Below are 12,518 nucleotides of genomic sequence, written 5' to 3'. Positions count from 1 at the left end.
TTTCTTACTTCTGTCGCAGAGCCAGCATACCGATAGAACAAGTTTTCGTTAGCTGTCACAAATTTTAATAAACTCGTTTGTGAGCCTGATTTGTCGAGATACCAAATCGTAGGAGAAAACTCAGTTGGTAAAGGTATTGCAGTCCTGCTGTGGATTGAAATGTCCCTAGACCCTTGGTGCCGATTGATACGTATTCTGCTAGCGCGGGAATTTATAGATTCAGTTTTCAACAGAAAATCCTCTCTGGCATTTGGTCGCTCAGACCAGGCCCGTGCTGGCCCACCGGGACACCGGGACGTGTCCCGGTGCGCCCTCCCAAATATCACAGTATAAATAAAGGTACAAGTTTTCAGTAATAAATTTTTACAGTTTTATTGGTAAAGAACCCGTGAAAGGCGCAATGCGCCCTTTACATTAGGCGCCCTTGCGAGACCACATCAAAGATGAACGATTTTATTTACTCTTATCTGTAGCACAGTTGTGTACAATAAATACATTCAGTTATTGTTGGTAAGGAACCCGTGAAAGGTAGAGTGTGCCCTTTACATAAGGCGCCCTACGAAACATCACATTGTAGACAAGTGGTTTTAGTTATCCTATGTACTAGCTTTGTATAACAAATTCAAGTACTGACTGGTAGTACAGAACCTGTGAAGAATACAAGGCGTCCTTTGCATAAGATTCGCTGCGAAATATCACATTATATTTTTTAATTTTATTTTATTCTTCTGTATTTCAGTTTTGTATTATAAATTCATACAGTTGGTATTGGCAGAGAACAGGTAAAGAGTATAATCACTTACAAAAATATTATAAAGTTACGTAGCTATAAAATGAAACAATGTGATACATCAAGAATAGTTCGGATAGTGAAACGTATGATGCATTTATGTAATACTACACTGACACTAGTCTCTTATTTACGATTTTTACGGCATCGAAGCTTTTACAGTCTTAATATGCATCCATATATCCGAGCATATTGATTGTTCCTGTGTGTTTTAAAGCAGTGTTCGGATAATCAGTACCTATTGTGTTTCTGAAATATAGCTATATTAATTTTCGTAAAATGTGGCATTCACCACGACACGGCGCGTTCTCAGGTTGTGGATCGAGGAGAAGGCCTCTGGGATATAGAGGTTAGCTGCGAATGTACTGAATAAGCAGTCGGGGACAGACAAGAGCGGATCCTCCAACTTGGGGATTTGGTGTGGGGCTAACAACCTCATCCTGTTAAAAAAAAAAAAAAAAAAAAAAAAAAAAAAAGCAGGATTGTTCAGATAAGTTCGCAAAATCCTCCGATCAGAACTGATGACTTGGCACGAACTCAGCAAAGTAAAATCGACATGAGATTTGGAACATGGAATATTTGAAGTCTTTATAGGGTAGGCGCGTTAAAATTTGTAAAGAATGAGTTTAAAAATAGAGGATGGACCTAGTGGGATATCAGGAAGTTAGATGAGAAGGAAATGGAGGAGTCAAGTTGGGAAATTTTACGTGCTTTTGCGGGGAACGAATTAAAAATTAGCAACTAGGAACAGGGCTTTTCATTTACAAACGAATATGCAATATCAGCAATTACGTGGGTTGAATTTGTTAATGATAGATTTTCTTTTATTTCTCTTAAGGGCCGATGGTGTCATATTATTGTTTTAAATGCACATGCACCAGCAGAAAATAAGAAAGGCGATAAAAAAATACAGTTTTTACGAAAGAATAGAACCGGTATTTGATCATCTCCTGCAATACCAAATGAAAATTCTGTTAGGCGGTTTCATTGCGAAGGTAGGACGAGAGGATATTTTCAAACCGATTATAGGGAATAAATGTTTGCATAATGAAAGTTGTGACAACGGCGTTAGACTCGTGAACTGTGCAACACACAGAAACCTTATCATGAAGATTACAAAATTCCAACATCGCGACATTCATAAATATACTTGGACTTCATCAGATGGAAAAGAACACATATTCAAACTGATCATGTTTTAGTAGACAGAAGAAAACAGTCTTATCACAACTGATGTTCGGTCGTTCAGAGGAGTTGATTGTGATAGTAAGAGAGACTATCGTTGAAAAAGGAAATATTCAATATCTGAAAACGGAGCGGTTTAGTTTTTTTTTTTTTTTTAATAGAGGAGAGCCAGATTGAAGTGTCGAATAGAATCTCGATTTTAGAAGGTTCGGAGTGCACTAGTGTTCAGGATACTTGGTTGAAATTAGAAATAACATCAAAATTTCAGCAAAAGAAATATTGTGGCACGCAGAAATACGTAGGAACAAACCATGGTTCAACCAGGAATGCACTAAAGTAGCAGAGAAAAGAAAACAGAAGAAACTGTGTTGGCTACAAAATCCGAACAAAATAACTACGTAAAATTTCATTGTCATCTAGCAGAAAACTTCCAAAGCTTTTAGAACAAAGGAACGCGACTTTTGAAAGCTAAAATCAATTAATTTGAAGATAATAGTGGAAACAAAAACATTCGGGACATGTATACGGGGATCAACGAACTTAACAAAGGCTATCAATCTCGTGCTTATATATTAAAGAACGGAACGGAACAGTTCTCACTCATCAGGATAGCAACTTAAATAGATGGAAAGATTTCTTTGACAATTTGCTTAAAACATAGCCAAAAACTAATGCGCGTGGAGAAGGTAAAATGCATACAGCATAACCGTATATTCCAGAACCTAACCAGACAGAAATAGACATCGCTATTAAAAAATTAAAGAAACACATCTCCGGGTGTAGAGGAAAGTCTGGTTGATTTAATTTTAGCTGGAGGGGAAAAATTGTAGAGAAAGATACACAAACTAATTCTCCTTATCTGGAACAAGGAGGAATTACCACAAGAGTGAAAACAATCAATCATTGTTCCAGTTCAGAAGAAAAGCAACAAAACAGATTTAATAATTATTGAGGCATTTCTTTTCTGCCAACATCCAATAAATTCTCTTGAACATTCTATTTACAGGATTGACTCCATACGCAGATTAAATTATTGGAGATTATCAGAGCGGATGTAGATAAAATCGATCAACTATCGACGAGATATTTACCATTCGACTAATACTTGAAAAGAACTGAGAATACAATATCCTGACATCAATTATTGACTTTAGACTCGGGTAGGAGGAAAACATTGTACAACATGCTTACAGAATTTGCAATACCGAAAAAGGTAGATTAATTAAGATATGTTTAAATGAATCCCAAAGTAAGGTTCGAGTAGAGAAATTCTTGTTTACGAGCTTCACGTTGAGAATGGCCTGAAACAAGGAGATGCGTTGTCGCCATTATTATTAAACTTTGTTCTGCAAACACTATAAGGAAAATCAAGGACAGCAATCAGGCCCTAGAGCTGAATTGTATTTGCTAAGTTATGGCGTATGCTGATGATGTAAATTTAATAAGGAATAATAGAACAATAGAAAGGAATGCAGAAATCTTAATTAACGCTTCCAGGGATATAGGCTTAGAAGTAAAGGCATAGAAAACTAAATAAATTGAAGTTTGTCGGGATCGTAATACTGCATTTTATGGATGCGTTAAAATACTAAATAATATTTTATTTCGACAAAGTGGATACTTTCAAATATCTAGGATCATTATTAACAGACCAAAACCATAACAAAAAAAAAAAAAAAAAAAAAAAAATGATGCCTATTGAAAGCAGGAATTTCGTGTTATTATTCAGTTAAAAATCTTTTGTTGTCGCTAATTCTGTTGAGGGATTGGTAGCTCAAAATATAAAACTATAATCATGCCTGTTGTGCTGTAGATTGCAAAACATAGTAGGGCCGCGGTGGCTCAGTTGTAGAGCGTTCACCTCAGGTGATTGGGGTCCTGGGTTCAATCCCAGCCTCCGCCAAGTGAACTTTGTGGTGGACAAAGTTAAAGATTTCATTTTATTTTTCAAAGTTTGCGAAACATGGTCACTGACTTGGAGGAAAAATTGCAGACTGAAAGTAATTGAAAACAAGATTCTAAAACCAATATTCGAAGTCCAAGAGGAACGGGAATGGGGAAAGGCGGAAACTTCATAAGGAGGAACTGCATAATTTTATACCGTTTACCAAACATTGTTAGGGTCATCAAGTCTAACAGTCTCAAATGGGCAGGTTATGTAGCCAGAATGGAAGAAATTAGAAACGCTTTCAAAGTTGTAACTGGAAATCCAAATAGGAAAACGACTGTTAGGAAGACTGAGGCGCAGATAGGATGACAATATTAAAATGGTTCTCGCAGATATTGAAATATAAAGTAGAAACTGGGCCCAGTTGGCTAAGGACAAAAATCAATGGAGAGCTTTTGTAAAAGCGGCACTGAACCTTCTGCATCCATAGGCCATAGAGCTATATTAAGTTGTTGATACATTTAGCTTCTTTTTATTTGACAGAAATGTTATTACAGGAACTAAAATGTTTTTCTCTAGTAAAGATGATTTCGATTCGAAGTTAGCTATTTGCATTAATACTAAAGCTAATTTGGTGTTGATTTTATATAAAATGGCACTTATACTTTTTTCAAAGTCTCTCTCTCTCTCTCTCCCTCTCTCTCTCTCTCTCTCTCTCTCTCTCTCTCTATATATATATATATATATATATATATATATATATATATATATATGTGTGTGTGTGTGTGTGTGTGTTTGTGTGTGTGTTCCCTTTTGTGTGGGCGCCCTTTTAGTAGACTTGTCCACCGCCCTCATTAGTATCCCAGCACGGCCCTGGCTCAGACCTGGAGTTCTTGTCATAAAACACGAAAAACTTTTATGCTGCTTTGTTATCGATACAAATGCAGATGGACTTCTTCTTGAATGCAATCTAACTACTGTGATTTGACTTAGCATCGAAGGTTACAACTTACTGATGGGTTTTGCACGTTTCGCTTAAAAGCAAATGATACTTGAATGAATGAAGTAAACAGTGGACTCCTTTTAGTTTTTTGCTTTTCGTTTTTTGCAACACCGAGATTATAAAAGACAGAATCTACTAATAGCGTGGATCCCAACTAAGACCGGCTCTTGAACCGTGAATTCGGTGCAGTGGCCCCGAATAGTGTAGTCGGTAACGCTCTCGCCTGCGGTGCGAGCGGTCCCGGGTTCGATTCCTGGTGGGGGCTCTAGGTCGAGAAAGTGTAAAACGCTTTTTCAGGCCAGCCACCCTGAATGAGGTTTTCCTGGGTTTTCCTCATTCACACCAGGCAAATGTCGGAGTGGTACCTAACTTATGGGTCCCAGGCTACTTCCTTCCTTCCCCAATCCTTGCTTCTTTCCCTTCCTCCGGATTGTGTGCTCGCCGAGGGACGTCATCCCTCAAAACGCGAAGGGCGAAATGGCCTTAGATGCCGAAAGCCCAGAAATCTAAATCCTAAATCCCTAAATTCGGTGTAGTTGGTGGGTGCCAATAATAACTATAGACTATAATTAATCTTACACGTGAAGGAAATTGAAATATTACATTTTTTGATACACTAATCATAAAAACATGGAACTCCCTCCTGGATATATGGTAAACACACACATCTTTTGCGCGGGAGATCTAGATTCGAATTCCGGATCAGGTGGATCGGATCACTGTAGCAGGCACATAGCCAAGGGGTGGGTCCGGGGGGTCCGGACCCCCCCCTTCGAGACCAGAAATAAAAAAAATTAAGGAAGGACGAAAGAAAAAGAAACAAGAAATAGGAAGAATCAGCGTTAAAAATAAAGATAAAATAAAGCTAAAATAAAAACAGGGGCGGATCCAGGACCGACTTCTGGGGGGGCGGTGGGTTGTCATACTGCTACTTTTAAAGGCTCCAAACTTTGGGATGGGTTTTATTTATATATAAAAAATAAGAAAACTTTCTCTTCTGGGGGGGCGATCGCCCCGATCGCTCCCTGGATCCGCCCCTGAATAAAAATAAATTTTTATCATCGCTTCCCTGTACTATCAAACATGTTATTTCAGAAACGGTTTTCTACTGCTCCTTTAACTTGTCATTTGGAACAGACAGTAATTGACGGAATAATAAAAACAAAAAAGTTATGTGGAAAGCAAGTCCTGTTAACATTTGATTCAACAGAGAAAGGAACGCAGATACAAAATTTTGTCATATTTGGATGAACAGAAGAAGGAACGTAGATATTGTCATTTTTTTAAAACATATTTTTATAAATATTCTTTTATTCGAGATTTCTTCATAGTTTGTTACTAAAATACTTACTAACATCCATGGGCGCCGATCCTGGGGGGCCGGCCCCCAAGGGTCATTTGGGCCCCCTTGTTGTATTTATAAATATACAATATATTGGCATATTTGAATGCAATTTGTCTTAAAATCCTAATATATGCCTTCTGAATCTGAATGGACCCCCCGAAATTTACAGAGAAATCAGCGCCCTTGCTAATATGTTCTAATTTTAGTCTTAACAAACCAATATATGTTGCTAGTAAAATAGTTTAAATTGATCAAGCCCTGGTGTGATAACCACAATATTTCATATCAAACTCCCCCCCCCCCAATCACGAAATCCTGACTAAACGAACCAATATATGTTACTAGTAAAATAGTTTAGAATAATCGAACTCTGGTGTGATAACCACAGTATTTCATGTCTCGGACCCCCCCTATTACGAAATCCTGGCTACGTGCCTGACTGTAGGTTCATGTTCCATATAGCCTAACTGCTAAAGGGCACGTACACTATACACTGCACCTATACACTGCTGTTTGAATTTTTGATTCAGTATAGGCATCTCATTCGCTTTATGAATTTCAAAGAAATACTTGAAGACTTGAGAGAAGAGAATGCTCAACTATTATTGCACATTTATTTCCAACAATTGGACATAAAGTTACAAAATTTGATTTAACTTATTGTTGGTTTTTGCTTCATAAAATACAAGTACTCATGTCACTCACTTGAATCCGATGTTTGGTTTGGGGTATAAAGCTCCCAATAGAGAATTTAACCCGGGTCTCCCACGTTGAAGATGCGTCTGGTAAAATATAGCAACGAAAGATATCTTCCATGTTTCGCCGTAGAGATAGAAGCAAGTGTTCAACAACCGATTTTACTTTGATTGCAGTATATTTACTTTGCTAATTGTTGTATATTTGCTTTGCTGGCTGTCTTAAGCAACTACATTTCAGATTGATTCGTAATGCCAGTCTAATGCAACATATTTACATAGATGTTGCAGTCGTATCTAACTTTAGTTTTGCGGCCAAATTTTACTACAGAATGCTGTCGCTTTGTTTATGCCTTTACCATCTTTCACTATACGGATTGAGCGCTCAGACTGTGGTATTGTCTAAGTGATCGCACACTTCTCATACGGTATCCGTTACTACAGCATTAGAACGATAGATATTTCTTTCTTTACTTTATGGGCAAATAACCGAGGAGTGAGAAGAGAAGTAAGTGACAATGGAAAGATGACAAAAATAAACATGTTTTGCAAAAGCAAATACATACGAAGGTTGGTGGTGATGGTAAATACAATTGAATTCGAGTTAAGTTGACAATGGCTGAGAAAGTGTTTAAAATGCTCAGACTCTGTTTTTTAATGAGAAGTTTACAATAAGAAATAGTTGTTCATTACATTTGGAATTGAATGGAAATAGAGGTCTGCACAAGCTCGGGACGAGCCCGCGGACCTAAGCCCGGCTCGGCCCGCGGGCCGGGCTCGGACCTACAAAGCATATATCATTCCGGGCCTGGGCCGGGTTTGGGCAGTAAATTTTAAATATACGACCACATTTCTCGGGCTTTTCAAGCCTAACTTTGTAAATATACTTTACAATGATATTTATTGAACCGTTCTTTCTGGAAAACTTTTAAAACACAATTGCAAACTTAAACCTCTAATTGCTGTAAATAAAAACACAATTTTGCGTTAATTATTAAGTTTCTGTAATTCGGGCTTATTTGATTATCACACGAGCTTTGGCCTAAATGCTAAAACATATTTTGGACTCGGGTCGGGCAGGGCCCGGGCTAAAAATTCCGGCCCGTACAGACCTCTAAATGGAAACTGAACATTATAGAGGCTAGTTATTTCACAGAAGCCCGACTCGTGGCTATAGGTTAAAATTGAGATTAATTAAAAGGTCTAATTATTTACACCTTTTTTCCGAACTAATTTGCAGTTTCACAAATATGAATCAGCAACTCATAACGATAACATTAATAAATTTGTATAGGTTTGTATGGACAATAGTTCGTATCGTATTATATTATTTTCATGCATGGCCAGATCTAAAATCTATGTCGTGAAGTTGTGTAGCCAGACATGTATAAACGTGTTTTGTTTAAGCAGTAAAGAATATAATACATAGAGAAGTTATTAACAGTGGATTTATTTTCAATTATAAAGAAGGAATTTTGCAAAAGTAGAAAGATAAATGCAGAAAATAGATCAGTTTAAAATATCAAAATAGTACACTCTATTTTGTTTAAATAGTGTATTCTATCATTCAAATATTTAGTGAATTAACTACGTTTTAGTTAGTTCCAGAAATTCTGAAATAACGAACTTAGGGCACATTAGATGTTATACTCTAGATATACTTACGGACTGTTAATGCTAATATGCTTCATGCGAGTTGGCGATAAGGCTTCTTAAAAATTGCACTATTTAGTGATGAGCGCAAGAGTCTTGGTCATCCAGTTTTTTCAAGAGTCTTGAATGCAGGACCAAGACCAAGACCAAGACCAGGAATCCCAATGCAAGACCAAGGGGTGTAAGACCAAGACCAAGACCAAGACCAAGGGGTGTAAGACCAAGACCAAGTCCAAGACCAAGGGGTGTAAGACCAAGACCAAGACCAAGACCAAGGGGTGTAAGACCAAGACCAAGACCAAGACCAAGGGGTGTAAGACCAAGACCAAGACCAAGACCAAGGGGTGTAAGACCAAGACCAAGACCAAGACCAAGGGGTGTAAGACCAAGACCAAGACCAAGACCAAGGGGTGTAAGACCAAGACCAAGACCAAGACCAAGGAGTGTAAGACCAAGACCAAGACCAAGGGGTGTAAGACCAAGACCAAGACCAAGACCAAGGGGTGTAAGACCAAGACCAAGACCAAGGGGTGTAAGACCAAGACCAAGACCAAGGGGTGTAAGACCAAGACCAAGACCAAGACCAAGGGGTGTAAGACCAAGACCAAGACCATACCTGCAAGACCAAGACTCTTGCACAAGTACCGGCACTACTTGATTTTTTATATATAGAATTCTACGATTTTAGTCATTTCTCATCATTGCCGTCTCCCTCAGCCTTGGTGAATAATCGTGGGACGTTAAACTAGATACTTCATTTCATTTCAAAGCATATTAGTGGTGTTCTTCTTTCAAAACTAAAGAGAAATGTCGTAATGAACATCGGAAATACCGTACACCATAGGTGTCGACTACATGGGTATGACCTTGCTCCGAGACTCAAGCATCCGTTGGAAATTTTTAATGTGTGCTCATAAAATTAATATCAAAGTAACATTTTCATGAAATTGACAGAAACATAGTGCATGTGACCGCAAGTTTGATTTCATGAGAGGATGCTTATATGTTGAATAATTGTTTATCAATATAACTTTTAGCCTCCTTAGGTATACGGCACATCGAGGATTGAACGATATAACCAGACCCGCAACCAGAGGGGGACTAGGGAGGCCTGCTCCCTAAACTTTTCGTGACCCCTCCAGACATCAGTACAAAAATCACAATTAAGATATATTTTTAAGGATATTTTTAATGACTTACACCCCTAACATATTCGTGCCCCCCCCCCCAAACCTCTGTAGCTGGTTTCGAGCCTGGATATAACATTATACTATCTATATTATAAAATTGAAAGTGACTATTTTTGTGACTCTTAATCTCTTGAACGACCCGTCCGTTCTCGATCAAATTTTCAACATAGATGAGGTTTGGGCCTGGAAGTGTTTTCATCATTTCACTTTGACGGTAAAACTTCGGGGAGGGGATAAGGGAGAGTTATAAAATAGTAAAGAAATAAAACGTAATAACCCTTGAACCAAACGACCAATCTCGATCAAATTTTTAACATAGATAAGGTTCAAGCCCGGAATGTTATCTGTCAGTTCACACTGACGGAGCAACGTAGGGGAGAAGGAGGAGGGGTATATGTACAAAAATCAATATAAATAAAAATAAAAGTGACTAAGTTTGTAACTTAATAACTCTTCAACCGATCTCAATCAAATTTTTTACATGTATGAGGTTCGGTCCAGGAAAGTTTTTTAGAGTTTGTTTCAGTTTGATGGTAGAACCTAGGGACAGGAGGAGGGAAGGGGAAGGTATATGTAAAATAAATAAAACTTAACTTTTGAAACACCCCACCCATCTTCATCAAATTTTCAACACAGATGAAGTTTACGCCTGGAGCGATTTTTATGATTTTACTTTGACGGTGCAACGCAGGGGAGGGGAGGGGGAAGATATGTGTAAAAAAAAATTAACTGACTGTCTTTGTGACTTCATCACTCTTGAACCAACTGATCGATCTCAATTACATTTTCAACATAGGTGAGGATCGGATCTGAGATGGTTTCTGTCATATCACTTTGACGGTGCAGAATAGGGAAGGGGGAGGGGAAATATATTTAAAAATGATCGAAAATGACCGATATCAGAGAGCGCTTTACTAATAGTAAAAGTGACTGACTAACAAAATATATTATTATTATTATTATTATTATTATTATTATTATTATTATTATTATTATTATTATTATTATTATTATTATTATTATTATTTATAACGAAGTGGGTAATTGATGCTAGTAATCCATATTCACAAGTAAGACTTCAAATAACTTGATGCCGTTATTTTGTATTTCTAATACAGGTCAAAAGCATTTATATAAATTGAGTTTATACAAAAGACATAGACTGTTGAATCGTTTTCAGTTTTCACTCAAATTATTCTAATATATTAAGAGGTTTGATAATAATAATTATTATTTTAATTTTCTCTCTCTTTTTTTGGGGGGGGGGTCAATATTGCTAAACATATGATAATCATCATAATAGCTATTCTGCCATTATTGACAGGTTACTTGTAGCAACTGAGAAGGTTCGACGGTCCTCAGCTAGTATCTTCGTCTTGACGTAGCAATTTTCTGTTTTAATGCCTTCCTTCAACTAGTCTCCTTCTCTCTGCCCACCATTCCTTCCACAATATCCTCTAGCACGTCCATCATAATACAGTTCCTCCTCAGCCAATATCCTAGTAAGTCCCTCTTCCTACTCAGCCAATATCCTAATCAGTTCCTCTTCCTCCTCTTAACAATATCTAAAATTCTTCTTCTTTTCCTCTACTGCTAATATTTCTAACATCTACTCATTCGATTTCCGTTCAACACAGCTAATTCTCTCCTTTTTTTCCTGCATGCCCATGTTTCGAAAGCCTGCAATTTTTTCAGTGCTTTTACATAATGTCAATGTGTCTGCTCCATAGAATACATATTGGAATCGGCGAAACAAAACCTCAATATTTAATTGGAAGTTTGTTTAATACAAGGACAGTGGCGTATTTACGATTTTGTTTCGGGAGGGGCTTTGCTAACTTTCGGGGGGGGGCTTTGCCTGGAAATGTGAAAATTCTGCAAGATATTTCATTTACTTTACTATACTAAGTAAGATTTCGGGGGGGCTTAAGCCCGGAAGCCACCCCCCTAAATACGCCACTGTACAAGGATTAGCTAATCGTGGTTGGAAAGAAAGATCTGACGCCTTTAGAGTGTAAAAATAATTTTGCAATTCATAGTATTTCAATAATCTGTGCCTTGTTTTTCTTTCATGCGTCTCAGGGGTAGCATCTCCAGTTTCTGAACCAGTGGAGTGTTAGGTCTATTAAAAAATATAGAAAGATTACGAAACGTTGTGATTTAGGCATATCTTATAAGTAATGAACCGTGGGCACCCATTAAAAAAAAGGTCATTACCTATGTTGAACATTATCATCATACTTACACGAAGTTAAACTATATTATATTTAGAAACATACATTGTATTTCCCTGACTATTGGCGCATTGTAGAGTTTATTATCCCTTATATCCATAGTAAAATTTACGTATGAAAAGCATAAGATTTCTTAAATGCAAGATTTGGAAGACTCTTGCATGCAAAACCAAGACTGGGTGCGCAAGACCAAGACCAAGACAAAGGGTTCCAGTGCAAGACCAAGATCAAGACTGGATGTGCAAGACCAAGACCAAGACCACCCCGGCCTTGGTCTTGGTCTTGCATTTGCTCATCACTAACTATCCTAAAGGTAAACGGTAACAACTGTCTGTTTATATACTGTGTTCACGTTCTTTAGTTACTAAATTGTATTGTGCTTTCACAGAGAATAAATATTCTTTTTATTTTTATTTTTTAATAATTTTTTAAAGCATCTTCTTTTCCGGTGGAAAAAAGTGTTGATTCTTAATTGCGTAATTACACTTTACATATGTCCTGACAATCATAATATCCCGTTCTACTACCAAATTGG

The 12,518-nt window shown here is 37.4% G+C and overlaps 1 protein-coding gene and 1 non-coding gene across 2 annotated transcripts in view; both read left to right on the top strand.

Annotated features, from left to right (window-relative positions):
- Nucleotides 1-12,518, top strand: part of LOC145680557 (guanylate cyclase 32E) — a 966,530-nt gene that overhangs the window by 29,052 nt on the left and 924,960 nt on the right. The window lies entirely within an intron of this gene.
- TRNAR-GCG (transfer RNA arginine (anticodon GCG)) lies at nucleotides 5,058-5,131 on the top strand. The gene has a single exon. It is a non-coding gene; the product is annotated as a tRNA-Arg (tRNA).

The sequence above is a fragment of the Thermobia domestica genome, chromosome 3, assembly GCF_964235325.1.
Source record: "Thermobia domestica chromosome 3, izTheDome1.hap1.1, whole genome shotgun sequence".
In the NCBI taxonomy this organism is placed as follows: Eukaryota; Metazoa; Arthropoda; class Insecta; order Zygentoma; family Lepismatidae; genus Thermobia; species Thermobia domestica.
This window is presented reverse-complemented; position numbering and strand designations above follow the sequence as displayed.